At 45.3% G+C, this 13309-nt stretch overlaps 1 protein-coding gene across 14 annotated transcripts in view; it reads right to left on the reverse strand.

The window, feature by feature from the left end:
• Window positions 1-9536, reverse strand: part of USP54 (ubiquitin specific peptidase 54) — a 130443-nt gene extending 120907 nt beyond the window's left edge. For 4 of the 14 annotated variants that reach the window (XM_055092967.3, XM_055092963.2, XM_055092966.3 and 1 more), the window contains exon 1: window positions 7579-9534. The gene's annotated coding sequence lies outside the window, so the exon portion shown is untranslated. Of the gene's footprint in view, window positions 1-7208; window positions 7507-7578 lie in introns of those variants that run through there. The other 10 variants (XM_055092959.3, XM_008969020.5, XM_055092968.1 and 7 more) reach the window with 8 other exon arrangements.
• Between the last annotated feature and the right edge of the window lie 3773 nt (window positions 9537-13309).

A 13309-nucleotide genomic window follows, 5' to 3' on the forward strand; every position in this document is an offset into this window, starting at 1 on the left:
CCTCCCAAGTAGCCAGGACTATAGGCGCATGCTGCCAGACCCAGCTAATTTTTTAAAATTTTTGGTAAAAAATTAGCTGGGGCCGGGCACAGGGGCTCACGCCTGTAATCCCAGCACTTTGGGAGGATGAGGCGGGGTGGATCACCTAAGGTCAGGAGTTCAAGACCAGCCTGGCCAACATGGTGAAACCCCCTCTCTACTAAAAGTACAAAAATTAGCTGGGCATGGGGCTCACGCCTGCAATCCCAACTACTTGGGAGGCTGAGGAAGGAGAATCGCTTGACCCAGGAGGCAGAGGTTGCAGTGAGCTGCGATTGTGCCACTGCACTCCAGCCTGGGTCACAGAGCGAGACTCCATCTCAAAAAAAAAAAAAAAAAAATTAGCCGGGCGTGGTAGCTGGTGCCTGTAATCTCAGCTACTCAGGAGGCTGAGGCAGGAGAATTGCTTGAACCTGGGAGCAGAGGTTGCAGTGAACTGAGATTATGCCACTGCACTCTAGCCTGGGCAACAGAGCGAGACTCCATCTCAAAAAAAATTTTTTTGGTAGAGGCCAGGCAGGTGGCTTACACCTGTAATCCCTGCACTTTGGGAGGCCGAGGCAGGCAGATTACCTGAGGTCAGGAGTTCGAGACCAGCCTAGCCAACATGGTGAAACCCTGTCTCTACTAAAAATACAAAAATTAGCTAAGTATGGTGGGGCATGCCTGTAGTCCCAGCTACTCGGGAGGCTGAAGCATGAGAATCACTTGAACCCAGGAGGTGGAGGTTGCATTCCAGCCTGGGTGATGGAGCAAGACTTGTCTCAAAAAAAGCAAAACAAAACAAACAACAAAACTGCATGTATTTCTTTTTTCTTTTTTTTGAGACAGAGTGTCTGTTAGTTACCCAGCCTGGAGCGCAGTAGTGGAATCATGGCTCACTACAGCCTCAACTTCCCAGGCTCAAGTGATCCTCTTGTCTCAGCCTCCTACGTAGCTGGGGTTACAGGTGCATGCCACCAAATCCTGGCTAAATTTTTCACTTTTTTTGTAGAGACAGGGTTTCTACATTTTGCCATACCCAGGATGGTCTTGAACTTGTGGGCTCAAGCAATCCACCCACCTTCAGCCTTCCACTCTAGCCTGGGCGACAGAGTGAGACTCCATCTCAAAAAAAAAAAAAAGAAAGAAAGAAAGAAAAAAGAAAGTTCTCTAGGGAGAACTGCTGGGATTATAGGCGTGAGCCACCACACCCAGCCTAATATGTATTATAACGCAGTTGTATTCCTCCACTTTTTTCTAAATCAGAGAAGCGTTTATTAAATGGCCCAGCAGTGCAACTGAAGACAGAAAAATTAAACAGTAATATAGCAAATCAAAAATAGGAAGCACCTAAATAAAACACCTGAATTACTTATCCTTAGTACAAGTAGGAAGTATAAGTACAGTTTAAGGTAAACAAGTAATCAGTTTGTATTCTGTCATCTATCAGTAAATAGCCTCTTGACAAAACTGGTTTCCCAAAATTAGCTGAGGGCATCTATAACTCTACAGTAATTATTAAATATAACTTGGCAATGTGGTAGAGTACAAGGAACAGTTAGCTGGAAACCAGGACATCTGGGACATTGCAGCTGTGTGACTTTGGGTAAGTCATTTAAAAGTTCTCTAGGCTTGCCGGGCACAGTGGGTCACACCTGTAATCCCAGCACTTTGGGAGGCCAAGGTGGGCAGATCACTTGAGGTCAGGAGTTCCAGACGAGCCTGACCAATATGGTAAAACTCTGTCTCTACTGAAAATACAATAATTAGCTGGGCGTGGTGGCGGGCGCCTGTAGTCCCAGCTACTCAGGAGGCTGAGACAGGAGAATTGCTTGAACCCGGGAGGCGGAGGTTGTAGTGAGCCGAGACTGTGCCACTGCACTCTAGCCTGGGCGACAGAGCGAGACTCCATCTCAAAAAAAAAGAAAGAAAGAAAGAAAGAAAGAAAGAAAGAAAAAAGAAAGTTCTCTAGGCTTTAGTTTCCTCAATATAAAATGAATAGAATGGACTGGTTGACCGCTAAGCATTCTAGTAAGTCTAGAACTGATTATCAATACTTCATTAATGGTATTTATCATTCTCATTTAGGTTTCTGGGGATTCTTTTTTTTTTTTTTTTTTTTCAGTAGAAATAGGGTCTCACTCTGTTGGCCAGGCTGGTCTTGAACTCCTGGCCTCAAGCAATCCTCCTGCCTTAGCCTCCCAAAGTGCTGGGATTACAGACATAATCTCACATAGATTTTTAAAGAAGCCATTTACAAAGATATAAAATTTGGGGGCCGGGAGTGGTGGCTCACGCCTGTAATCCCAGCACTTTGGGAGGCCAAAGCGGGTCAATCATCTGAGGTCAGGACTTCAAGACCAGCCTGCCCAACATGGTGAAACCCTGTCTCTACCAAAAATACAAAAAATTATCTGGGTGTGGTGGCGGGCACCTGTAATCCCAGCTACTCCGGAGGCTGAGGCCAAGAGCAAAACTCTGTCTCAAAAAACAAACAGGTCGGATGCGGTGGCTCACCACTGTAATCCCAGCACTTTGGGAGGCTGAGGCGGGTGGATCGCCCAAGGTCAGGAGTTGGAGACCACCCTGGCCAACATGGCGAAACCCCGTCTCTACTAAAAATACAAAAATTAGCTGAGTTCGGTGGCACGTGCCTGTAATCCCAGCTACTCAGGAGGCTGAGGCAGGAGAATCGCTTGAACCTGGTAAGCAGAGGTTGCAATGAGCCAAGATTGTGCCACTGCACTCCGGCCTGGGTGACAGAGCAAGACTCTGTCTCAAAAAACAAACAAATAATACAAAGATGTAAAATTTGAATTTCAACCAGAAAACCGTACTTTGGACTTTGGAATATAGAGTGAAAAAAAAAACCTGAAAGCAAATATATAAAAACATGTGACACATACATACATTTTTCTCAATATAAAAAAACTACAGTATGAAGGCGGGGCACAGTGGCTCACGCCTGTAATCCCAGCACGTTGGTAGGCCGAGACGGGAAGATCACAAGGTCAGGAGATCAAGACCATCCTGGCTCATATAATGAAACCCTATCTCTACTAAAATTACAAAAAATAGCCGGGCGTGGTGGCGGGCACCTGTAATCCCAGCTACTCAGGAGGCTGAGGCAGAAGAATGGCATGAACCCAGGAGGCGGAGCTTGCAGTGAGCCAAGATTGCGCCACTGTACTCCAGCCTGGGCGACACAGGGACACTCCGTCTCAAAAAAAAAAAAAAAAAACTACTGTATGAAAATATGTTTGACTAAATGCCTTAAAGTCTGTTGTAATAACATTTCCCCTATATATGAATACAGATAACCATTTCCACTACTAAAATGATCACTTGCTGGAAGCTTACAAATATATAATTGCTTGCTACAACTATTTTCCCAAGCATAGCTCCCTATACAATTATACACAGCAGAAATTTGGTAATTTACTCAATTCTCTATATAACAATACAAATTTTGTATTTTGCATCATGCTAACATTCACATTAGTTCCCCATAGGTAGTGTAAATATCTGAGGGAGAAAATCTATGAGTAAAAAAACAGATACCCCTATCCATTTATACCTTCCAAGTCCCACCCAGAATTCTGGTCTCCTGGCCAGTTCCACCTGCAACCTCTCCCCACTTCCTCCATACCAAGACTCCCTCCTTCCCTACAAAAGAAAGAAATCTTTCTTAGAATATTAGAATCACATAAATTTCCAACACCAATCTCTATTCTACCATCTACTAGCTCAATAATCTTTGGTAACTTCCTGAACTTTTTAAGCCTTGGTTTTCTTTAAAGTAACTAGTACCAGCTGCAGAGCAGAGTGTTGTTATAAGATAAAATGAGATAATGTGCCTGGCACATTAATAATCACTCAATGAATGTTATCTATTATTATTATTGCCTTAAGACTGTTGTAATATTTATTTATTTATTTATTTATTTAGAGACAGAATCTTGCCTGTTGCCTAGGTTGGAGTATAGTGGCATGATTTCGGTTCACTGTAACCTCCGCTTCCTGGGTTCAAGCGATTCTCCTGCCTCAGCCTCCCGAGTGGCTGGAATTACTGGCAGGCATCACCATGCCCAGCTAATTTTTGTATTTTTAGTAGAGACGGGGTTTCACCATGTTGGCCAGGCTGATCTCAAACTCCTGACCTCAACTGATCCGCCCACCTCAGCCTCCCAAAGTGCTGTGATGACAGGCCTGAGCTACCGTGCCTGGTCTGTATTTATTTACATCTACAGTAAAGGAGTACTAAAAAAGACTAATAGGACCAGCGAGGTGGCTCACGCCTATAATCCCAGCATTTTGGGAGGCTGAGGTGGGAGGATCACTTGAGCCCAGGTGCTTGAGATCAGCATGGGCAACATAGGGAGATCCTGTCTCTAGAAAAAGTACAAAAATTAGCCAAGCACCTGTAGTCCCAGCTCCTGGAGAGGCTGAAAAGCAAGAGGATTCCTTAAACCCAGGAGACTGAGGCTGCAGTGAGCCGTGATTACTCCACTGCACTCCAGCCTGGGCAACAGACAACTCGTCTTTAAAGAAAAAAAAAAGGGGGGGCTTAAATTATGAACTGACCAGTGAATTTTCTCCTCAAACTTCCATTCTTTTATCTCTTCTGAGAAACTTACTATGTGTTTCACTAAGGCAGCACAGTTTAGTTTGGTTAACACTTTGTAATTTTGAAAACTCTTAGGCTGGGCATGGTGGCTCAAGCCTGTAATCCCAGCGCTTTGGGAAGCCAAGCTGCCAAGGCAGGAGGATTGCTGGGTAACATAGCCAGACCAGCTTAGGCAACATAGCAAGACCTCGTCTCTACAAAAAAAATTTTAATAATTAACTGCGCGTGGTTGCATGCACCTGTGGTCCTATCTACTCAGGAGGCTGAGGTGGGAGGAAAGCTTGGGCCCAGGAGGATGAGGTGGCAGTGAGCTGTGATGACACCACTGCATTCCAGCCTGGGCAACAGCAAAACCCTGTCTCAAAAAAAGAGAAAAGAAAATTCTTACTTTGGGAGGCTGAGGCAGGAGTATCACTTGAGCCCAGGAGTGTGAGACCAGCCTGGCAACATAGCAAGACCCCATCTCTAAAAATAAATCAGCTGGGCATGGTGGCCCTCACCTGTAGTCTCAGCTCTATTCAGGAGACAGAGGTACAAGGATGGCTGGAGCCCAGGAGGTTGAAGTTGCAGTGAGCCATGATCTTGCCACTGCACTCCAGCCTAAGTAACACAGTGAGACCCTGTTGCAAAACAAACAAACAAACAAATTCTTTGTCCTGTCAACTACTATATAAACTCTTCAGGGGCAGAACCTTGTCTCATACTTTCATGTTCATATATTGTGCTTATTACATTGTAAGTATTTTTTTCTCTATCAGTCTGCCCTCACAGGGTCTGAGCAACTCCAAGGCAAAGATCGAGTTCTACCTGTATTTGTATCCTGAAGGCTTAGCAATCAGACACAAAATAGGTCTCAATAAATATTAAGTGGGTAAATGAATTAATCTTTTTTCACTGCAATGCCTTACACAGTACTTTACACATAACAGGAGTTCAGTAGAGCTTGTTATTGGATTCATGCAGAAATCTTTTGGACTCAACCACCACACAAAGCTTTATCTTGCATCAGAAAAGCACTTCTACTTTAATGTTTAGCTGCTGACATTACAAATTAGGTTTTACTCTAACATATATCAAATAAATGGGTTCAGTGACTAACCACATTAAGACCAGCTGAAGGATTTTTAAAAGCCATATATATATATATATATGTGTGTATATATATATGTCTGTGTATATATATATATATATATATTTTTTTTTTTTTTTTTTGAGACGGAGTCTCGCTCTGTCGCCCAGACTGGAGTGCAATGGTGCGATCTCGGCTTACTGCAACCTTCCCCTCCGGGGTTCAAGCGATTCTCCTGCCTCAGCTTTCCGAGTAGCTGGGATTGCAGGCGCGCGCCACCAGGCCCGGCTAATTTTTATATTTTTTTAGTAGAGACGGGGGGGGTTTCACCATGTTAGCCAGGCTGGTCTCGAACTCCTCACCTCAAGCAGTCTGCCCGCCTCGGTCTCCCAAAGTGCTGGAATTACAGGCGTGAGTCACCGCGCCCAGCCAAAAAGCCATTATTCTAATTAATGCATTTGTGAACCTCAACATAAAAAAATCCAGTTATATAATCACAAGAGAGTTATCCCTTTCAAATGTATACCTACAAAAGATAGAAAAATGATCAGAAAACTTGTATCTGTCGATTGAAATAAATTATTTTTATGCCTGACTTGAAGCCATTGTTTTCACTACAAATAACAGTTAACCAGCAAAGTGGTCCACACCTGTTTCCAGAAAACAGTCCTTAAGACTCAAAGACTAGATGTTTTCCCCTCTGTGATTTTTAACTCCTGAGAGACATCTTTTATTTCAACATTGAGACATTCAAAACATGTTCTGTCTCCTAAAATAAAATCTCATTCATTTCTTAAAAGGCAAATAGCTTGATAAGCACACTTTAGGAACACCAGGTTTTACATCCAAATAACTAAAACTATCCCTAGATTTAGTGTTCAGCCTGCTGCTGCAATTTTAAAAAAAATTGTTTTTTAAGTTACATTTGCGGAAGGTTTAAGTGTCGTATTGCACATTTTTTCACCATACCATCTAACCTGACTACCTTCCAGGTATTTCATAAGCACACCGTAAAGAAATTGTACACTTGAATGAGTATGGGAAGAAACGTAAGCTTAGCACACACCCCCTTCTTCCAACTCAATACGCTTCAGAGGAAGCAACCTTAGTGTTTTTTTCTTCTCAAGAATCGCTCTCTCCCGCCCCCCCACCCTGCGCTTTATTTTAGAGTAGCAATCATTCATTATCCTACTCGTAGTTTCTCAGCGAAAAGAACCTTCCCAACTAATACTAGTTCACCAGGACTCTCCGTTCGCATCTCAAGAGTGTCCGTGGGGTATCTCTCCGGAAAGAGGGAAAGGAGGCGGCGACGATCTGGGACGCCACCATTCCCGCCACGGCCATTTAGGACCCAGGTCCCGGCGCGCGGTCCCCGACTAGCCTCAGGCAGAGCCCGGGGATCTGTAAAGGTCTGATCTCTTCTCCTCCCTCCACCCCTCTAACCAGTGAAAAGCAAACTGGGCCCAGCGTCTGTGCTCTCATTCAACATACCCTCCTCCTCGCTGTACCCCATTTCTTCCCACTTCTTTCCCAATGTAGCCTGGTCCCTTTATCCAGTTCCAAGTCTCCGTAAACACCCTGCTCCCAACACACACACCCCTCCACGCTCCAGCCTGCGCCCCCTGAACCCCATTACACCCGGGTCCCTCCCCCTGGACCTCCCAGCAGCTCTAGTCCTCCCCGCGTGCCCTAGAGCAGACCGGCGCCGCGTCCCTGTACCCACAGGACCCAGGTCCTGCCCCACACGTCACACTCAGGTCCATTCCTCCCGCGACCTAACCTTCCCCGCACCCCCTCCCCAGGCGCTACCCCCTGCACCCCGTTACCCCCGGCCCCGCCCCCCTGAGGGTGTCGCACTCACAGCTCCTGGCGCCGCATACTTAACCGCCGCGGCTGCTATAGCTACAGGGAGCCAAGGCAACCAGCTCTCGCGACACTTTCCTTGGCCATGGCGAGAGCACACGAGAAGAGACTCTCGCAAGAAAGTAAATGAGTCAGGCTGGAAACAGCGAAGTATATCTCGCGATAGCACTGTTTAAAATGGCGGCCTCAAGGCGTTTCACGGGTGTCCCGGACAGGCGTGGAGGTGGGGCGCAGGCGAGGATGAAGCTTGAGTTGGCCGGGAGTCGGAAAACGATTGCAGGCGGGACCGCGTCCGTCGGGGCTGAGGAAACTTAGCGTGGCAGACCCTAAACTGGGATAACTTTAGGGATATGGCCTTCTTTTCCCAATTGCCTCAAACTTAGAGCAGCGTCGTCTTTAGCTGAAGATTCATTTTCCCAGCGTTTTCCTTCTCCAGGCGGAGTAGTTGGAGACAGAGGGCAAGCCAGAAACTGACCTTCCCATCTCCTCATTCCCTTCCATCAAGAACTTTTCATCGTTCTTTCCCCACCCTGGTTTGTAAATGGTATTTGGCTTCATAAAAACGTTTGTCCACAGGTGCCCTGCTCCATCAGTTCGCCCCAGCAATATAGGAAGTTACCAAAAGAAAAAATTTTTTTATTGACGTTGGATGCAGAAAGGAACCGCGTTGGTGTGTGATTTGAATTTTGGACTTCTTGTTTCCTGCCCTGCGGCCACGTCCCCCTTACTTGGTGACTCTCAGCACTTAGTTGTGGGGCTTTTTCTCTCTGCTCTCAGACAACTATAAAAGCAGACTAATTGAACAGCATCTAGAACAGAAGGTGGATGTAAAGAACATTGGTCGGCCGGGCGCTGTGGCTCACGCCTGTAATCCCAGCACTTGAGAGGCCGAGGCGGGCAGATCACGAGGTCAGGAGATCGAGACCATCCTGACCAACATTGTGAAACCCCGTCTCTACTAAAAATACAAAAATTAGCTGGGCGTGGTGGCGTGTGCCTGTAATCCCAGCTACTCGGGAGGCTGAGGCAGGAGAATTGCTTGAACCAGGGAGTTGGAGGCTGCAGTGAGCCAAGATCACGCCACTGCACTCCAGCCTGGCGACAGAGCGAGACTTCGTCTCAAAAAAGAAAAAAAAAAAAATGAGCCGGGCGTAGTGGCGCGCGTCTGTAGTCCCAGCAACTCGGGAGGATAAAGTGGGAGAATCCCTTGAGCTGGGAGGTGGAGGTTGCAGTGAGCTATGATCACACCACCGCACTCCAACAAATAGAGCCAGACTCTGCCTCAAGAAAGAGTGTGAGAGAGATCAAAATATCATTTCAACATATAACCAATGTTATTAACAAGATAACTTACATTCTTTTTTTCGTACTAAGTTTTCAAAATTTGGTGTTTATACTTGGAGCACATCTCATTAAGGACTGGGAGCATTTAAAGAGCTCAAGAGCCACATGCAACTAGTGACGAGAGTATCGGACAGCGCAGTCCTAGACTCTAGAGTAATGAATGAGCTCTCTAGATGTCCGGGGGGGTGGTATCATGGGTGTGTGGTGTATGTAAAAGAAACTCTTGAAATTGCTAACTCAAATGGCTGCAGAGGCTAGGTAAGTAACAATAAAAGATGACCTGACATAGGGACTAGGACCCACTGGAGACTACAAACTCCTATCTAAAAGAGCCACTTTTCCTGAGTTTTAAAACACAGTGATGCCAAACAAGATGTCTGTGAGTAGGACACACAGCTAACTCTGCGGCCAATATACTGCCTCAGTGAACCGTCGTATTCAAATGTATGAAACACAAGGATTTTTTGTTGTTGTTTTTTATTTTTTTTTGAGACAGGGTCTCTCTAGTCATCCGTGATCTCGGCTCACTACAACTTCCACCTCTCCCACTCAAGCGATCCTCCCACCTCACCTCCCAAGTAGCAGGGACTACAGACACCTACCACTACACCTGGCTAATTCTTGTAGAAGGGGTATTTTAACAGAAGAATAGTAACTAGGCAAAGGGATGGCAAACCTTGAAAACCTGACCACATTTATTTCTGGGTCCTGTACAAGTGTGTGCACTTTAAGCCATCATTGCAATTTAGGATTATAATTTGACTTCTAAGTAGAGTTTCCTACTGAGGAGATAATTTTACAACCAACCTGGGCTCCCTATAAATTAATAAGCTGATATCATGATTTTTATTATAGTTAAAATTTTAGACATTCTGAGCTTGAAAAAATTATTTCCAGGTTTTCAAAGCTGTTCACTAGCAGACTCCAGACATTTTTTTCTCCAACTTTAAGAGAAGGCATATACATATATATATATATATACACACACACACACATATATATACACACATATATATATATATTTTGTTTTGTTTTATTTTGGTTTTTTTCTGTTTTTTGTTTTTTGTTTTTTTGAGACAAGGTCTCACTCACACCCAGGCTGGAGTTTGGTGGCATGATCTCGGCTCAATACAACCTCCACCTCTCAGTTTCAAGCGATTCTTTTGCCTCAGCCTCCAAAGTAGCTGGGATTACAGTCACGTGCCACTGTGCCCGACTAATTTTTTTGCATTTTTAGTAGAGACACGGTTTCGACATGTTGGCCAGGCTGGTCTCGAATTTCTGGCTTCAAGTGACCCGCCCACGTTGGCCTTCCAAAGTGCTGGGATTAGGAGTGTGAGCCAGCACACCTGGCCTACAAGAAGGCATTTAATTATTTTATGGTTGACCGTGAAAGCTCTTTGTCACAGGAAAGTTATTTGTCTTTGTACTGCTTTTGCCTGATACAGTACCTGGTATACAGAAGGCACATAATAAACATTTGTTAAAGGAATATAGTCCTTAAAACTTTTGACGGGCTCACAGACTTAAAACCCGAGAATCTGATGAAGGCTAAGCCTTATTCAGATCTTAACTGTGCCCTATCCATATTCCCTCAAACTACCCCAGAGTTCACCTCAACTTTGGTAGACAGATCTTGTACAGGCCCAGAACTTCTTACCTCAAACACCTGAGTAACTCTATCTGGAAGTGCTAGCAGAGTTAACATTATGAGAGACAATCTACAATCAATGAGAGATGGGATTTGGTAGCTAAATATTCCAGTTCCTCATCCCCTTAGTGGAGCCATTCTGAAGCATATTCTACTGTAATGTTTCTCAAAATTTTCTAGCATATGATAATCACCTGGAGAGATGAATATGACACAGATTCCAGCCAGGCTCAGTGGCTTACACCTGTAATCGCAGCACTTTGGAAGGTTGAGGCGGAAGGATCACTTGAGCCCAGGAGTTCAAGACCAGCCTGGGCAATATGGTGAGACTTTGTGAGCATGGTGGCACACATCTGTGGTCCCAGCTACCTCAGAGGCTGAGGTGGGAGGATCACTTGAGCTTGGGAGGTTGAGGCTACAGTGAGCCAAGATTGCGTCACTGTGCATCAGCCTGAGTGACAGAGGAAGAGTCTGTCTCCAAAAAAAAAAAGAAAAACGATAGAGATTCTTGGGCCCAAGAGTTTGCATTCTAACCAAGCCCCTAGGAATACTGATGCTGCTGCCAATCCATGGACCACATTTTGTTTTTTTGTTTTTTTGGTTTTTTGTTTTGTGTTTTTGTTTTTTTGAGATGGAGTTTCACTCTTCTTGCTCAGGCTGGAGTGCAATGGCGCGATCTCAGGTCACTGCAACCTCCACCTCCCGGGTTCAAGTGATTCTCCTGCCTCAGCCTCCCAAGTACAAGTAGGTGGGATTATAGGCATGTGCCACCACACCTGGCTAATTTTGTACTTTTCGTAGAGATGGGGTTTCGCCATGCTGGTCAGGCTGGTCTCGAACTCCTGACCTCAGGCGATCCGCCCACCTCAGCCTCCCAAAGTTCTGGGATTACAGGCGTGAGCCACCGCACCCAGCCTAGACCACGTTTTGAGTAGCATTGTTTCTAAGACTCCCCAGTGGGATTCAGCCCCAATAGCTCAAAGGGACTTTTGGCTTTCCTCTCACTCCCTTATACTGTTTGGATTTCTTGGGATCATATCCCAAATGAACTGGTCTTGCATCCAAATCTTTCTTTCAGGGTCTGTTTAGGGTGGGTGGGAGAATACAAACTATGACAACCCTCTCCTTAGGAAAAAGTACAGAGGGGCAGGTGTGGTGGCTCACGCTTGTAAGCCCAGCGCTTTTAGGAGGCTGAGGTGGGTGGATCACAAGGTCAAGAGGTCAAGACCAGCCTGGCCAACATGGTGAAACCCCGTCTCTACTAAAAATACAAAAAATTAGATGGGCATGGTGATGGGTGCCTGCAATCCCAGCTACTCGGGAGGCTGGAGCAGGAGAATCGCTTGAACCCAGGAGGCAGAGACTGCAGTAAGCCGAGACGCGCCACTGCACTCCAGCCTGGGTGACAGAGCGAGACTCCGTTTAAAAAAAAAAAAAAAAGGAAAAGGTACAAAGTTTTGTATACACGTTTAAAGGAGGTAGGCCAGGCACGGTGGCTCCTGCCTGTAATCCTAGCACTTTGAGAGGCCGGGGCAGGCAGATTGCTTGAGCTCAGGAGTTCAGGACCAGCCTGGGCAACATGGCAAAACCCCATCTCTACAAAAAAATACAGAAAATTAGCCAGGCGTGGTGGCGAGCTCCTGTAGTGCCACCTACTTGGGGGTCTGAAGTGGGAGGATCACTTGCACCTGAGAGGTGGAGACCGCAGTGAGCTAAGATTGCACCACTTCACTGCACTCCAGTCTGGGCGACAGAGTGAGACCCTATCTCAAAAAAAAAAAAAAAAAAAGCTTAGAGGGGGTATGAATTCTCTGGAATTTGCTCATTAGATTATAAGTGAAGATGACCAGGGTAAATGCCATTTGACCCAAGGTGCACTAAAATATGATCCATCTAATGCAGATTCTGGCAAACTTAATCTAACCATTAGCAGCTCATGGAGTTGACTGAATTCAGCCAGCTCTCCTTAGAAGTTATTTTCTCAGATCTTATTGCCATCTTTTCATTCTTTCTGATCTGCATTAGTCTTACTTTGTGGAACATGGCAGTAGGCCTGGGACTCTTAGAGAGTCCCCATCCTTGAAATGAGCAAAAAGAATATTGTTGCGCATTCCTATCGGGCTCTTAAGATTTCTTCCCAACCATACTGCTTTCTAGGTACCACTGTAGTGCCCTTGTAACCCTTAGATCTTTTCTTGCTGTGTTCAACACGGAGCCTGGCATACTATAACTGTAGCTGGTTTCTCCCATTTCCTTCTGGATTCCACATGGCCCCCTATTCTATTTCATCCTTTTGGGAATGTGTAACCTTTGACACATATATTCCTAAACCCACTTTGGTGTAATCTGGAAACTTTATGGCATGCTCTAGTCTGTGACAATCAGGATAACCCTGATTATACCAGCTTCTAATCAACTACATAAAGAGGGTGAACACCAGGGTCACCAACACCCATTTCCCAACTGCGGTGCACAGCAGCTTTTTAGCTTTGCCAACATTCGGGCCAGCACGTGTGTTTGTGCGTGATTATTTGTCTCATGTACTATTGAATAAACATCTTTGTAAGTAACTATGAATGTGGTTTTGTGCGTATGGGTGTAGGTGTGTAAGCAACTGGAGCTCAGATCTGTCTTAAAGTTCGCACAATTAATGTTTAGTATTTGGCTTTAATTAGTCTCTGTGCATTGTTAGCCTCGGCTTTCATCTGCTCTCAAATATCAAAGGAAGAATGAG

The sequence above is a fragment of the Pan paniscus genome, chromosome 8 (genome assembly GCF_029289425.2).
Source record: "Pan paniscus chromosome 8, NHGRI_mPanPan1-v2.0_pri, whole genome shotgun sequence".
Classification (NCBI taxonomy): domain Eukaryota; kingdom Metazoa; phylum Chordata; class Mammalia; order Primates; family Hominidae; genus Pan; species Pan paniscus.